The 15,643-nt window shown below is 51.6% G+C and overlaps 7 non-coding genes across 7 annotated transcripts; all 7 read left to right on the plus strand.

Annotated features, from left to right (window-relative positions):
• Nucleotides 1-425: 425 nt before the first annotated feature.
• LOC124586155 lies at nucleotides 426-544 on the plus strand. The gene has a single exon (XR_006975068.1). It is a non-coding gene; the product is annotated as a 5S ribosomal RNA (ribosomal RNA).
• Nucleotides 545-1,686: 1,142 nt separating this feature from the next.
• On the plus strand, nucleotides 1,687-1,805 carry LOC124586157. The gene has a single exon (XR_006975069.1). It is a non-coding gene; the product is annotated as a 5S ribosomal RNA (ribosomal RNA).
• A 1,151-nt stretch (nucleotides 1,806-2,956) lies between these two features.
• LOC124586158 lies at nucleotides 2,957-3,075 on the plus strand. The gene has a single exon (XR_006975070.1). It is a non-coding gene; the product is annotated as a 5S ribosomal RNA (ribosomal RNA).
• A 1,142-nt stretch (nucleotides 3,076-4,217) lies between these two features.
• Nucleotides 4,218-4,336, plus strand: LOC124586159. The gene has a single exon (XR_006975071.1). It is a non-coding gene; the product is annotated as a 5S ribosomal RNA (ribosomal RNA).
• Nucleotides 4,337-5,479: 1,143 nt separating this feature from the next.
• On the plus strand, nucleotides 5,480-5,598 carry LOC124586160. Its single transcript, XR_006975072.1, has one exon. It is a non-coding gene; the product is annotated as a 5S ribosomal RNA (ribosomal RNA).
• Nucleotides 5,599-13,909: 8,311 nt separating this feature from the next.
• On the plus strand, nucleotides 13,910-14,028 carry LOC124586161. Its single transcript, XR_006975073.1, has one exon. It is a non-coding gene; the product is annotated as a 5S ribosomal RNA (ribosomal RNA).
• A 1,151-nt stretch (nucleotides 14,029-15,179) lies between these two features.
• LOC124586162 lies at nucleotides 15,180-15,298 on the plus strand. Its single transcript, XR_006975074.1, has one exon. It is a non-coding gene; the product is annotated as a 5S ribosomal RNA (ribosomal RNA).
• The last annotated feature ends 345 nt before the right edge of the window (nucleotides 15,299-15,643 follow it).

Here is a 15,643-nt window from a genome sequence, read left to right on the forward strand (position 1 = left end):
GAATGGTGCGAATGCACTGCGAACTACGCAGACACCTGGTGTGAGGCGAGGCGAGGCGAGGCGAGGAAGCCCACATCGCTACCAGTGGCGCCCTCCAGCACGACACTGCCACACCCCGCACAGGCCCTCCGCTGGACACCAGGGACAAGATGCGCCCTCCGCTAGTGTCGAAGGCTGCACGCGCCCAGCGAATGACAGGACGTGCAACGAGCAGCAGTGCGTCTCACACACGCGGCGACGCGGCGGTGCGCCCGCTAATTCGGCCGTCGCTCCGCTGGGACGCCGGGCGCGCCCCCCGCGCCGTCCTCGAGGAGCTGGCTGTTGCGGAAGGAAGTGCTTTCGTCAAATGCGGCGGAAAACTAACATTTTGTGTATTGGGAGAGAAGCCGAACGCGTATTCTGCCGTGCTCCTACATTACATGAGTGCCAACGGCCATACCATGATGATTGCACCGGTTCTCGTCCGATCACCGAAGTTAAGCATCATTGGGCCCGGTTAGTACTTGGAGGGGTGACCGCCTGGGAAACCCGGGTGCTGTTGGCTCCTTTTTTTTTTTTTTGTTATTATGTCGCTACCCCTGGCAGCCCAATAAAAAAAAAGTGCTGTTGGCTCCCTTACATTTTCCCCTTTTTGCATCGCTACCCCTGCCAGCCCTCTTTTCATACTACCTTTCCGTTGTGACAAAGATGCTTCCTTCAGCAATTTAAACGTGCCAAGAAATCCTTGACAATAACGAAACACTACGAATCGACACATGTGATCTGAAATAAGCCAGGGCCTCCTACTGTTTCGTAGCAGTGCAAAGTTCCAACAAAAAAAAAAAAAAAATTGAAAATAAACGACTGTAATAAACATAAGATACGATATTAATGGCCTCAGCTCGAAGAAGAATGTGCCAAGGAAGATTTCCAAAGAGTCTCTGGAGATAACAAAACAGTACGAACCGACAGATACGTTCTGAAATACGTCAGGGCTTATTGTTTTGTTGCATTGTACGACTGCAGATTTGTAAACAAAAATTTCTCTTTCGTCGCTAGAAGAGATGGATGCTTTGGCGACCCTCCTGTGTCCTGCGTCCCTGTTTTCGCACCTTTCCACGGCACGGCGCTGCCCTACCCGCCGCAAACGGCGTCTCGGACACGCCCGTTAGGCCCACGGCCGTCTCGCAGATGTTTGTCGTGCTTGTACTGTCATATGGGCCACGACCCGAGCGGCAGCGAGCGGCAGTCGAGCAAAGTCGGGACAAGTCGGGACGGGGACAGGGATAGGAATGGTGCGAATGCACTGCGAACTACGCAGACACCTGGTGTGAGGCGAGGCGAGGCGAGGCGAGGAAGCCCACATCGCTACCAGTGGCGCCCTCCAGCACGACACTGCCACACCCCGCACAGGCCCTCCGCTGGACACCAGGGACAAGATGCGCCCTCCGCTAGTGTCGAAGGCTGCACGCGCCCAGCGAATGACAGGACGTGCAACGAGCAGCAGTGCGTCTCACACACGCGGCGGTGCGCCCGCTAATTCGGCCGTCGCTCCGCTGGGACGCCGGGCGCGCCCCCCGCGCCGTCCTCGAGGAGCTGGCTGTTGCGGAAGGAAGTGCTTTCGTCAAATGCGGCGGAAAACTAACATTTTGTGTATTGGGAGAGAAGCCGAACGCGTATTCTGCCGTGCTCCTACATTACATGAGTGCCAACGGCCATACCATGATGATTGCACCGGTTCTCGTCCGATCACCGAAGTTAAGCATCATTGGGCCCGGTTAGTACTTGGAGGGGTGACCGCCTGGGAAACCCGGGTGCTGTTGGCTCCTTTTTTTTTTTTTTTGTTATTATGTCGCTACCCCTGGCAGCCCAATAAAAAAAAAGTGCTGTTGGCTCCCTTACATTTTCCCCTTTTTGCATCGCTACCCCTGCCAGCCCTCTTTTCATACTACCTTTCCGTTGTGACAAAGATGCTTCCTTCAGCAATTTAAACGTGCCAAGAAATCCTTGACAATAACGAAACACTACGAATCGACACATGTGATCTGAAATAAGCCAGGGCCTCCTACTGTTTCGTAGCAGTGCAAAGTTCCAACAAAAAAAAAAAAAAAATTGAAAATAAACGACTGTAATAAACATAAGATACGATATTAATGGCCTCAGCTCGAAGAAGAATGTGCCAAGGAAGATTTCCAAAGAGTCTCTGGAGATAACAAAACAGTACGAACCGACAGATACGTTCTGAAATACGTCAGGGCTTATTGTTTTGTTGCATTGTACGACTGCAGATTTGTAAACAAAAATTTCTCTTTCGTCGCTAGAAGAGATGGATGCTTTGGCGACCCTCCTGTGTCCTGCGTCCCTGTTTTCGCACCTTTCCACGGCACGGCGCTGCCCTACCCGCCGCAAACGGCGTCTCGGACACGCCCGTTAGGCCCACGGCCGTCTCGCAGATGTTTGTCGTGCTTGTACTGTCATATGGGCCACGACCCGAGCGGCAGCGAGCGGCAGTCGAGCAAAGTCGGGACAAGTCGGGACGGGGACAGGGATAGGAATGGTGCGAATGCACTGCGAACTACGCAGACACCTGGTGTGAGGCGAGGCGAGGCGAGGCGAGGAAGCCCACATCGCTACCAGTGGCGCCCTCCAGCACGACACTGCCACACCCCGCACAGGCCCTCCGCTGGACACCAGGGACAAGATGCGCCCTCCGCTAGTGTCGAAGGCTGCACGCGCCCAGCGAATGACAGGACGTGCAACGAGCAGCAGTGCGTCTCACACACGCGGCGACGCGGCGGTGCGCCCGCTAATTCGGCCGTCGCTCCGCTGGGACGCCGGGCGCGCCCCCCGCGCCGTCCTCGAGGAGCTGGCTGTTGCGGAAGGAAGTGCTTTCGTCAAATGCGGCGGAAAACTAACATTTTGTGTATTGGGAGAGAAGCCGAACGCGTATTCTGCCGTGCTCCTACATTACATGAGTGCCAACGGCCATACCATGATGATTGCACCGGTTCTCGTCCGATCACCGAAGTTAAGCATCATTGGGCCCGGTTAGTACTTGGAGGGGTGACCGCCTGGGAAACCCGGGTGCTGTTGGCTCCTTTTTTTTTTTTTTGTTATTATGTCGCTACCCCTGGCAGCCCAATAAAAAAAAAGTGCTGTTGGCTCCCTTACATTTTCCCCTTTTTGCATCGCTACCCCTGCCAGCCCTCTTTTCATACTACCTTTCCGTTGTGACAAAGATGCTTCCTTCAGCAATTTAAACGTGCCAAGAAATCCTTGACAATAACGAAACACTACGAATCGACACATGTGATCTGAAATAAGCCAGGGCCTCCTACTGTTTCGTAGCAGTGCAAAGTTCCAACAAAAAAAAAAAAAAAATTGAAAATAAACGACTGTAATAAACATAAGATACGATATTAATGGCCTCAGCTCGAAGAAGAATGTGCCAAGGAAGATTTCCAAAGAGTCTCTGGAGATAACAAAACAGTACGAACCGACAGATACGTTCTGAAATACGTCAGGGCTTATTGTTTTGTTGCATTGTACGACTGCAGATTTGTAAACAAAAATTTCTCTTTCGTCGCTAGAAGAGATGGATGCTTTGGCGACCCTCCTGTGTCCTGCGTCCCTGTTTTCGCACCTTTCCACGGCACGGCGCTGCCCTACCCGCCGCAAACGGCGTCTCGGACACGCCCGTTAGGCCCACGGCCGTCTCGCAGATGTTTGTCGTGCTTGTACTGTCATATGGGCCACGACCCGAGCGGCAGCGAGCGGCAGTCGAGCAAAGTCGGGACAAGTCGGGACGGGGACAGGGATAGGAATGGTGCGAATGCACTGCGAACTACGCAGACACCTGGTGTGAGGCGAGGCGAGGCGAGGCGAGGAAGCCCACATCGCTACCAGTGGCGCCCTCCAGCACGACACTGCCACACCCCGCACAGGCCCTCCGCTGGACACCAGGGACAAGATGCGCCCTCCGCTAGTGTCGAAGGCTGCACGCGCCCAGCGAATGACAGGACGTGCAACGAGCAGCAGTGCGTCTCACACACGCGGCGGTGCGCCCGCTAATTCGGCCGTCGCTCCGCTGGGACGCCGGGCGCGCCCCCCGCGCCGTCCTCGAGGAGCTGGCTGTTGCGGAAGGAAGTGCTTTCGTCAAATGCGGCGGAAAACTAACATTTTGTGTATTGGGAGAGAAGCCGAACGCGTATTCTGCCGTGCTCCTACATTACATGAGTGCCAACGGCCATACCATGATGATTGCACCGGTTCTCGTCCGATCACCGAAGTTAAGCATCATTGGGCCCGGTTAGTACTTGGAGGGGTGACCGCCTGGGAAACCCGGGTGCTGTTGGCTCCTTTTTTTTTTTTTTTGTTATTATGTCGCTACCCCTGGCAGCCCAATAAAAAAAAAGTGCTGTTGGCTCCCTTACATTTTCCCCTTTTTGCATCGCTACCCCTGCCAGCCCTCTTTTCATACTACCTTTCCGTTGTGACAAAGATGCTTCCTTCAGCAATTTAAACGTGCCAAGAAATCCTTGACAATAACGAAACACTACGAATCGACACATGTGATCTGAAATAAGCCAGGGCCTCCTACTGTTTCGTAGCAGTGCAAAGTTCCAACAAAAAAAAAAAAAAAATTGAAAATAAACGACTGTAATAAACATAAGATACGATATTAATGGCCTCAGCTCGAAGAAGAATGTGCCAAGGAAGATTTCCAAAGAGTCTCTGGAGATAACAAAACAGTACGAACCGACAGATACGTTCTGAAATACGTCAGGGCTTATTGTTTTGTTGCATTGTACGACTGCAGATTTGTAAACAAAAATTTCTCTTTCGTCGCTAGAAGAGATGGATGCTTTGGCGACCCTCCTGTGTCCTGCGTCCCTGTTTTCGCACCTTTCCACGGCACGGCGCTGCCCTACCCGCCGCAAACGGCGTCTCGGACACGCCCGTTAGGCCCACGGCCGTCTCGCAGATGTTTGTCGTGCTTGTACTGTCATATGGGCCACGACCCGAGCGGCAGCGAGCGGCAGTCGAGCAAAGTCGGGACAAGTCGGGACGGGGACAGGGATAGGAATGGTGCGAATGCACTGCGAACTACGCAGACACCTGGTGTGAGGCGAGGCGAGGCGAGGCGAGGAAGCCCACATCGCTACCAGTGGCGCCCTCCAGCACGACACTGCCACACCCCGCACAGGCCCTCCGCTGGACACCAGGGACAAGATGCGCCCTCCGCTAGTGTCGAAGGCTGCACGCGCCCAGCGAATGACAGGACGTGCAACGAGCAGCAGTGCGTCTCACACACGCGGCGGTGCGCCCGCTAATTCGGCCGTCGCTCCGCTGGGACGCCGGGCGCGCCCCCCGCGCCGTCCTCGAGGAGCTGGCTGTTGCGGAAGGAAGTGCTTTCGTCAAATGCGGCGGAAAACTAACATTTTGTGTATTGGGAGAGAAGCCGAACGCGTATTCTGCCGTGCTCCTACATTACATGAGTGCCAACGGCCATACCATGATGATTGCACCGGTTCTCGTCCGATCACCGAAGTTAAGCATCATTGGGCCCGGTTAGTACTTGGAGGGGTGACCGCCTGGGAAACCCGGGTGCTGTTGGCTCCTTTTTTTTTTTTTTTGTTATTATGTCGCTACCCCTGGCAGCCCAATAAAAAAAAAGTGCTGTTGGCTCCCTTACATTTTCCCCTTTTTGCATCGCTACCCCTGCCAGCCCTCTTTTCATACTACCTTTCCGTTGTGACAAAGATGCTTCCTTCAGCAATTTAAACGTGCCAAGAAATCCTTGACAATAACGAAACACTACGAATCGACACATGTGATCTGAAATAAGCCAGGGCCTCCTACTGTTTCGTAGCAGTGCAAAGTTCCAACAAAAAAAAAAAAAAAATTGAAAATAAACGACTGTAATAAACATAAGATACGATATTAATGGCCTCAGCTCGAAGAAGAATGTGCCAAGGAAGATTTCCAAAGAGTCTCTGGAGATAACAAAACAGTACGAACCGACAGATACGTTCTGAAATACGTCAGGGCTTATTGTTTTGTTGCATTGTACGACTGCAGATTTGTAAACAAAAATTTCTCTTTCGTCGCTAGAAGAGATGGATGCTTTGGCGACCCTCCTGTGTCCTGCGTCCCTGTTTTCGCACCTTTCCACGGCACGGCGCTGCCCTACCCGCCGCAAACGGCGTCTCGGACACGCCCGTTAGGCCCACGGCCGTCTCGCAGATGTTTGTCGTGCTTGTACTGTCATATGGGCCACGACCCGAGCGGCAGCGAGCGGCAGTCGAGCAAAGTCGGGACAAGTCGGGACGGGGACAGGGATAGGAATGGTGCGAATGCACTGCGAACTACGCAGACACCTGGTGTGAGGCGAGGCGAGGCGAGGCGAGGAAGCCCACATCGCTACCAGTGGCGCCCTCCAGCACGACACTGCCACACCCCGCACAGGCCCTCCGCTGGACACCAGGGACAAGATGCGCCCTCCGCTAGTGTCGAAGGCTGCACGCGCCCAGCAACACCTCGCTGCTGAGCGCGCTGTACTTCCGTCTGCGACTTGGTCGGCGGCGCCTCGTGTGCCGTCTGTCTTCTGCCTCGCGGCTACATTTCATCAAGTCCGTAAGTAATGGAAAGTTTCTATGATGCTAGTGAAGAGCGTGAAAATAACGTACAATGTGAATTCGATAGTTCCGTTGGCAAACCGTCCGCGTTCGAAATCCATCGTTGGATACTCGAGGAATTGTGTTTATCGACCGATGACGTTCTTGGTGTTCAGTTTGACACTTTTATTAATTCTGTGTTTTTGAAGTTGAAAACTCCGGAATTATGTGATACTGTTGTCAATGTTAATGATGGCGTCCGTAAATTTAGACATCTAGACGGTCGCATTAGTAACGTAAATATTTCTCATGGTGGGTTTGGCCTTCGCAATGTTCGTGTGTTCAACTTGCCTTTTGAAATCCGGAATGACACCATATCTCGTCATTTGCGGCCGTACGGGACCGTGCTATCTGTTACTAAAGAAAAGTGGTCCTCCGCCTATGTTTTTCAAGTTGAAAATGGCGTGAGGAGTGTAAAGATGGTCGTACGTCAACATATTCCATCCTTCTTGCTAGTTAACGGTCATCGTGCTTTCATAACATATAGTGGTCAACCTCAGACGTGTTCTTTTTGTGGTGCTGTCGGTCATTACCGACAAAACTGCCCTAAACGCAGGCCGCCTGTTCAGTTGCCACGTGAGGATATTTTAGGTGGGCCTAGTTTTGCCTCCGTTGCCGCGACGAGTTTAGGTTCCGCCCCCCCCGCACGTGTGCCACTCGCGGCCGCCCCCCCTGTACCGGCCGCCGCTGACGCCATGGATACGTCTGTTCCCGATAGTGACTCTGTTTCTGTACCTCCTGTTGAGCCCTCTTTGGTCGCGGATGCGACACGTGTACCTATTACTAAAAAACCGGTAGTGGACGATGTTTCACCGGCATCCGTGCCGCTGTCGGCCGTTGTTCCGCATCCTGTCCCGGTTGCGGAACCCGATAAATCGGCGGTTGTTCCAACTCCCGTCCCCGACGGTGTCTCTGCTGCCGGTGATGTTGTTGTTGACAGTGAGGCTTTTACTGCGCCTAAACCCCGTAGAGACCGGAATGTTGCTCGGGCTTCTGGCACACCGCGTTTGCGTAGTGCCAGTAGTTCTGCTTCTTTCGATACGCGTGGTGTTTCGGCCAAAAATCGGAGTCCGTCTCCGGTGGCGCGTTCTCCTGCCCCCCCTCACGCTCAGTCGGTTGGTCAACCGACCTCCCGACAGCCGGCCGCGCGCTCCGGGGCCGATCTCGGCCAGCGCCCGTCTCAGGGAGGGGGCGGCAGGCGCCAGGCGAAAAAGCAGCAATCTTCCCGCACCCAGCCGGAGGGTGCTGTAGTAACTGCCTCGCAACAACGTGATATCACGGTTCAACACCTAAAAACATTTTTGAGTCAGCCGTTTTCCGCTGCTGATTCCGACATGGCGGTAGATCCGCCTGTGTCTGTGACACCCCCCCCCTTACCAACAAAACGAAAGGCCGAAGATTCGCACCATCGTCGTGCCCCCCCTTCCACCCACGATTTGGTGCCGGCCTTATCTTCTGATGTCGTAATGCCCGCTGTGGAGCATTCCGTCGCAGGGGATCCCGTCACAGTTTCCGGGACCCCACCGCCCCCGCCCCTCCCTCCTAGTCAATCACGGGCATGGTCGGAGGATGTTGAGGCAGGTGATTCCCATTAGTGCGACTCTTTATATGTCCTTCCCCCTCCACGCACGTTGGTATATTTTATTGTGTTTTAAGCGTTTTCATGTTTTTCTGTTATTGTTTTTTTCCTGTGTTCTACGTGTATATGTTTCACGATTGTAGCCAGTGGAACATTTTAACGGTAAATCTTAATAAGCTGCGAAATCCGCAGAAAGCTGCGCTTCTTAAGGATTTTTTGTATGATAATCACTGTCACGTCGCCTTTTTACAAGAGGTGACTTGTGAAGCGCTTTTATATTTGAACGATTTTACTGATTTTATTGTGATTGACAATGTTGCGCCTGATTCTGATACGGGCACTGCCATTTTAGTACGTTCTGGCTTACCTGTTTCTAATGTTGACATTTTACCGACCGGTCGTGCTGTTGCCTGTACCATTTTTGGCATTGTGTTTGTGAATGTGTACGCTCCGTCGGGAAATGTTAAACCGGCCAGGGCTGAATTTTATGGTAGGGATTTATGTCAGCTTTTATCTCGGAATGTCGATACTTTAATCGTCGGGGGTGATTTTAATTGTGTTTTAGACGACAGAGATCAGGAGCCGCGTCCGAACAAATGCCACGAACTGGGTGCTTTGGTCACTAGTTTTCATTTGCTCGACACGTGGCGTGTTTTACACCCCGATTTCACTTATTTCACATATTTTTACGGTGCGGGGCGTAGCCGTCTCGATCGCATTTATGTGTCTAGGCAGTTGTCTGCCCGTATTTGTACTGCTGACGTGACTCCTGTCATATTTTCCGACCACTCCAGCTATTCCTGTCGTCTTTTATTACCTCGTTTGTGTGTTCCTCGTCGTACTAATTTGTGGAAGTTTAATTGTAGTTTACTTAATGACGACCATTTTGTGACTAGTTTTACCCGTATGTGGCAGAGGTTGGTGCGGACTCGCGGCGGTCATAGTAGCACCATTGAGTGGTGGGTTGCGATCGCTAAGCCGGCGATTCGCAACTTTTTAATCGATTATAGCCGTGAGGCGGCACGCTGGCGCCGGGCGACGGCTCGCTTCCGCCAGGATTGTTTACGCGATTTGGCGTTGCGAGTGACGTCACAGCCCGATTTGTTGCCCACTCTGAAGCGCTTTCAAGCTCAGCTTTTAATTGACATGCGTGCCGCTAGTGATGGGGTGACCGTCCGCAGTCAGCCTGCAGGTTTTGTTGCTGGGGAACCTCTGTCCATTTATCATTTAAACCGGGAACGCAAACGCCGCGAACGTTTGCGCATTACTGTTTGGCAGTTGCGGAACGGCGGTCGGACTTCTGTACAGTCGGACATTGAAAACGATATCTTTGAACATTTTGCATCGCTTTTCCGTGCTGTTGACGTTGATTCCGATACGTTGCGAGATTTCTTGCGGGTTGTTCCACATGTTTTAACTCGCCCGGACAGGCATCTTTTAAATGACGCCTATACGTCTGATGAAGTTTTCGACGCCGTTCGGCGGAGTCCCAAAGGGAAGTCTCCGGGTCCCGATGGGATTCCTGCGGAATTTTATTCGAAATTTTTTCCTCTTTTAAGTGAGATTTTAGTGGATTTAGCGAACGATCTTCGCAATGGTGTGACTGTACCAACTGCTTTTGTGGAGGGGGTTGTGACGCTTGTTCCCAAATCCCGTGCTGTACCTCATATCGATGCTGTCCGTCCGATTACTTTATTAAATGCTGATTATAAGATCGTTACGCGTTGCGTCGCTCAGCGACTTAAAAACGTCTTGCCGACCGTACTTAGTGATCAGCAAACATGTGCGGTCCGAGATCGGAATATCTTTGACGCTATCCTTGCTTACAGAGACTGTATAGGATATGTGAAAAGTGCTCGGCTCCGGACAGCGGCGATTTTATTAGTTGACTTTAAAAATGCTTTTGACCGCATTAGTCATTTTTATTTGCGTCGGGTTATGGTACGCATGGGGTTTGGTTATCTATTTACCCGATTCGTGACGCATTTGTTGCAACCTGCTACTTCCCGTATATGTGTCAATGGTCGTCTCACTCCTGCTTTTCGTGTGGGTCGCTCCGTGCGGCAGGGGTGTCCGCTTTCCATGGCGCTTTTTGCCATTGCGCTGGATCCCCTCCTCCGTTCTATCAGACAGGAATGTCGCGGCATTCAGATGGGGACTACCAGATTGGTTTGTCGCGCATATGCTGATGACCTTGGCGTATTTATTGAACATATCGACGACGTTGACAGGTTGCATGTTGTTTTGCACAACTTTGGAAAAGCTACGGGGGCGGTTATCAATCCCCGGAAAACTGTGCTTTTGCCGCTCACCGCCCGCGCACGTACCCTGCATAGGGATTGGTTTTGTGTCCAGCAGCAGCCTACCGTTCTTGGGATACTTCTATCTTCGAACCCACAGCAGATGGCAGCCTTGAATTGGCGGCCTACGCTGTATCGGATTCGTGCGGTTGCCAGGATCTATGCGGTTCGGAATGTGGCCCTTCGGGATAAGGTGCATTTGATAAATGTCAATATCTTGGCGAGAGCATGGTACCTTGCGCAGGTTCTCCCGGTTCCCAAGCAGTTGGGGCGCGCCATCCAACAGGCGGTTTACTGGTTTTTATGGAGGGGGGAGATTTTCAAGGTATCGCATGCTGTCTGCACCTTGGACCTGTCTGATGGCGGTTTAGGACTCGTTGATTTTTCCGCCAAATGTGCGGCCCTTTTTTGGAAGCGAACTACTGCTGTTATTCAGAAAGCTCCTTGCGGTCCCACTGCGTTTGTTTTTAATCGTTACCGTCCTCTTTCTGAAGTGGCCCCTGTTTCTGTGTCGCACATCCCGTTCTACCTTTCTTATGTGCGCCGCTACTTTCTTGATAATAGTTACCTGGCGCTTTGTGGCGTCTCCGTCCACACGGTTAGCGCTGTCTGCACGGCTTTCCGCGGACCTCCCATTCGCTGCAAGTGGGAGTATCGGTTGCCACGCTGCAACTGGGTGGCGGTGTGGAAAAACCTCGCCAATGACGTTCTCCCGGCTTCCGTCCACGCGGTGTGGTATAAGGTGGTGCATCGCACCATCCCCACAAACGCCAAGCTTCATTCTATAAATCTTATCCAGTCTGGAGTGTGTGACGTGTGTACTGCCGACGATACTCTGGAACACCGCTTTGCGTGTGACCGCTTTCGACGTGTTTGGGAAGTCGCCAGAGACATGATTCGTTTGATTCAGAGGGTGGACACTCGCACCGTTACTGTGGATGCTGTCTTAATTCCGCAGTGCGTCGTCTACCCCACCACCAAGCGCAATGCCACGGTGTGGATCCTTGGCCACACGGTTTTTGCTATCTTCTCCCTCAAGTTGTCTACCGATCTGGACTTTCTCACTTATTTATGGACCCAACATACCCAGATTCAGGCATCACTACATTATCGGCGAACTTTTGCTAATTTTTTACAGGTCGCACTAGCGCATGCTTTTGCGCGGCTTTCCGTACCTGAGTAGCATGGACGTCTTTCTCTTATCTTTTCTCTTGCCTTTGAGCGACACAATATGAATATGTCTTACTGCGATCTTCCCAAGTTATTCTGGAACGAAAATTGCCGTACCTTGCATACCGCACGAAAAAAGAAGACTTTTCAGTTTTTTCTCTGGCCGTTATTGCCAAACGTCTTGTTTGCCATGTGTGTCCGTATTATTAGTTTTCTTATTAGTTTTTTTCCCGTTTTGGGGCGTGACGGGATTTTTTACTGAAGTTTCAGTTCTCAGTCTTGGTGGTGACTGTTTGAGTTTTTTTTTCTACATTTTCTCATTTCTTTATTGTGGAGCATTCCAAAGTCTCGTCACGTGTCTGTGCTCGACACTCTTTCACCTTTTGTCGGTGTGGCATTTCACACCGGTGTCCCGCATTATAGTTTTGTTTTACGGTCAACATGAGTGTTGACGGGTGTGGGGGCGGCACTGTGGCCAGGCCTCAGGCACATTGACCCCTGCCCTCATTGCCGCCGCCTGCCTGCCACGCTCCTTGCCCGAACGTTTTGTCTATCGATGACTTTTCTTTTCCGGTGGATGCTTCGCCCTGGTTGCGTTTTAATTAATTCTTTTTGTGGACAGTTGTCACTGTTGGTTGTTGCGGCGTGAAGCCGTCTTTTCTTTCTTTTCTTTCCTTATATTTTCTCTATCTTGCGTATCAATGGGAAGCATTCTCCCCCTCGTTTCTTACGCATTGGAGGACTATTTCCCTTTTGTTACATAACCAGGACGCCATACTGTCACAATTGCACAATTGCTACATATGCGCCTCGCCGATGACGGCAGTCATTGAACAGTGTCCACCGGTTCACCTCGAGGGAGCCACAAAAAAAAAAAAAAAAAAAAAAAAAAAAAAAAAAAAAAAAAAAAAAAAAAAAAAAAAAAAAAGGTGCTGTTGGCTCCTTTCCTTTCTTTTTGGTTTTGTTATTATGTCGCTACCCCTGCCAGCCCAATTTTCAAACTACCTTTCTGAAAAAAAAAAAAAAAAAAAAAAAAAAAAAAAAAAAAAGGTGCTGTTGGCTCCTTTTTTTTTTTTTTGTTATTATGTCGCTACCCCTGGCAGCCCAATAAAAAAAAAGTGCTGTTGGCTCCCTTACATTTTCCCCTTTTTGCATCGCTACCCCTGCCAGCCCTCTTTTCATACTACCTTTCCGTTGTGACAAAGATGCTTCCTTCAGCAATTTAAACGTGCCAAGAAATCCTTGACAATAACGAAACACTACGAATCGACACATGTGATCTGAAATAAGCCAGGGCCTCCTACTGTTTCGTAGCAGTGCAAAGTTCCAACAAAAAAAAAAAAAAAATTGAAAATAAACGACTGTAATAAACATAAGATACGATATTAATGGCCTCAGCTCGAAGAAGAATGTGCCAAGGAAGATTTCCAAAGAGTCTCTGGAGATAACAAAACAGTACGAACCGACAGATACGTTCTGAAATACGTCAGGGCTTATTGTTTTGTTGCATTGTACGACTGCAGATTTGTAAACAAAAATTTCTCTTTCGTCGCTAGAAGAGATGGATGCTTTGGCGACCCTCCTGTGTCCTGCGTCCCTGTTTTCGCACCTTTCCACGGCACGGCGCTGCCCTACCCGCCGCAAACGGCGTCTCGGACACGCCCGTTAGGCCCACGGCCGTCTCGCAGATGTTTGTCGTGCTTGTACTGTCATATGGGCCACGACCCGAGCGGCAGCGAGCGGCAGTCGAGCAAAGTCGGGACAAGTCGGGACGGGGACAGGGATAGGAATGGTGCGAATGCACTGCGAACTACGCAGACACCTGGTGTGAGGCGAGGCGAGGCGAGGCGAGGAAGCCCACATCGCTACCAGTGGCGCCCTCCAGCACGACACTGCCACACCCCGCACAGGCCCTCCGCTGGACACCAGGGACAAGATGCGCCCTCCGCTAGTGTCGAAGGCTGCACGCGCCCAGCGAATGACAGGACGTGCAACGAGCAGCAGTGCGTCTCACACACGCGGCGGTGCGCCCGCTAATTCGGCCGTCGCTCCGCTGGGACGCCGGGCGCGCCCCCCGCGCCGTCCTCGAGGAGCTGGCTGTTGCGGAAGGAAGTGCTTTCGTCAAATGCGGCGGAAAACTAACATTTTGTGTATTGGGAGAGAAGCCGAACGCGTATTCTGCCGTGCTCCTACATTACATGAGTGCCAACGGCCATACCATGATGATTGCACCGGTTCTCGTCCGATCACCGAAGTTAAGCATCATTGGGCCCGGTTAGTACTTGGAGGGGTGACCGCCTGGGAAACCCGGGTGCTGTTGGCTCCTTTTTTTTTTTTTTTGTTATTATGTCGCTACCCCTGGCAGCCCAATAAAAAAAAAGTGCTGTTGGCTCCCTTACATTTTCCCCTTTTTGCATCGCTACCCCTGCCAGCCCTCTTTTCATACTACCTTTCCGTTGTGACAAAGATGCTTCCTTCAGCAATTTAAACGTGCCAAGAAATCCTTGACAATAACGAAACACTACGAATCGACACATGTGATCTGAAATAAGCCAGGGCCTCCTACTGTTTCGTAGCAGTGCAAAGTTCCAACAAAAAAAAAAAAAAAATTGAAAATAAACGACTGTAATAAACATAAGATACGATATTAATGGCCTCAGCTCGAAGAAGAATGTGCCAAGGAAGATTTCCAAAGAGTCTCTGGAGATAACAAAACAGTACGAACCGACAGATACGTTCTGAAATACGTCAGGGCTTATTGTTTTGTTGCATTGTACGACTGCAGATTTGTAAACAAAAATTTCTCTTTCGTCGCTAGAAGAGATGGATGCTTTGGCGACCCTCCTGTGTCCTGCGTCCCTGTTTTCGCACCTTTCCACGGCACGGCGCTGCCCTACCCGCCGCAAACGGCGTCTCGGACACGCCCGTTAGGCCCACGGCCGTCTCGCAGATGTTTGTCGTGCTTGTACTGTCATATGGGCCACGACCCGAGCGGCAGCGAGCGGCAGTCGAGCAAAGTCGGGACAAGTCGGGACGGGGACAGGGATAGGAATGGTGCGAATGCACTGCGAACTACGCAGACACCTGGTGTGAGGCGAGGCGAGGCGAGGCGAGGAAGCCCACATCGCTACCAGTGGCGCCCTCCAGCACGACACTGCCACACCCCGCACAGGCCCTCCGCTGGACACCAGGGACAAGATGCGCCCTCCGCTAGTGTCGAAGGCTGCACGCGCCCAGCGAATGACAGGACGTGCAACGAGCAGCAGTGCGTCTCACACACGCGGCGACGCGGCGGTGCGCCCGCTAATTCGGCCGTCGCTCCGCTGGGACGCCGGGCGCGCCCCCCGCGCCGTCCTCGAGGAGCTGGCTGTTGCGGAAGGAAGTGCTTTCGTCAAATGCGGCGGAAAACTAACATTTTGTGTATTGGGAGAGAAGCCGAACGCGTATTCTGCCGTGCTCCTACATTACATGAGTGCCAACGGCCATACCATGATGATTGCACCGGTTCTCGTCCGATCACCGAAGTTAAGCATCATTGGGCCCGGTTAGTACTTGGAGGGGTGACCGCCTGGGAAACCCGGGTGCTGTTGGCTCCTTTTTTTTTTTTTTGTTATTATGTCGCTACCCCTGGCAGCCCAATAAAAAAAAAGTGCTGTTGGCTCCCTTACATTTTCCCCTTTTTGCATCGCTACCCCTGCCAGCCCTCTTTTCATACTACCTTTCCGTTGTGACAAAGATGCTTCCTTCAGCAATTTAAACGTGCCAAGAAATCCTTGACAATAACGAAACACTACGAATCGACACATGTGATCTGAAATAAGCCAGGGCCTCCTACTGTTTCGTAGCAGTGCAAAGTTCCAACAAAAAAAAAAAAAAAATTGAAAATAAACGACTGTAATAAACATAAGATACGATATTAATGGCCTCAGCTCGAAGAA

This window comes from Schistocerca americana, unplaced genomic scaffold (genome assembly GCF_021461395.2).
Source record: "Schistocerca americana isolate TAMUIC-IGC-003095 unplaced genomic scaffold, iqSchAmer2.1 HiC_scaffold_542, whole genome shotgun sequence".
NCBI classification, from domain to species: Eukaryota; Metazoa; Arthropoda; class Insecta; order Orthoptera; family Acrididae; genus Schistocerca; species Schistocerca americana.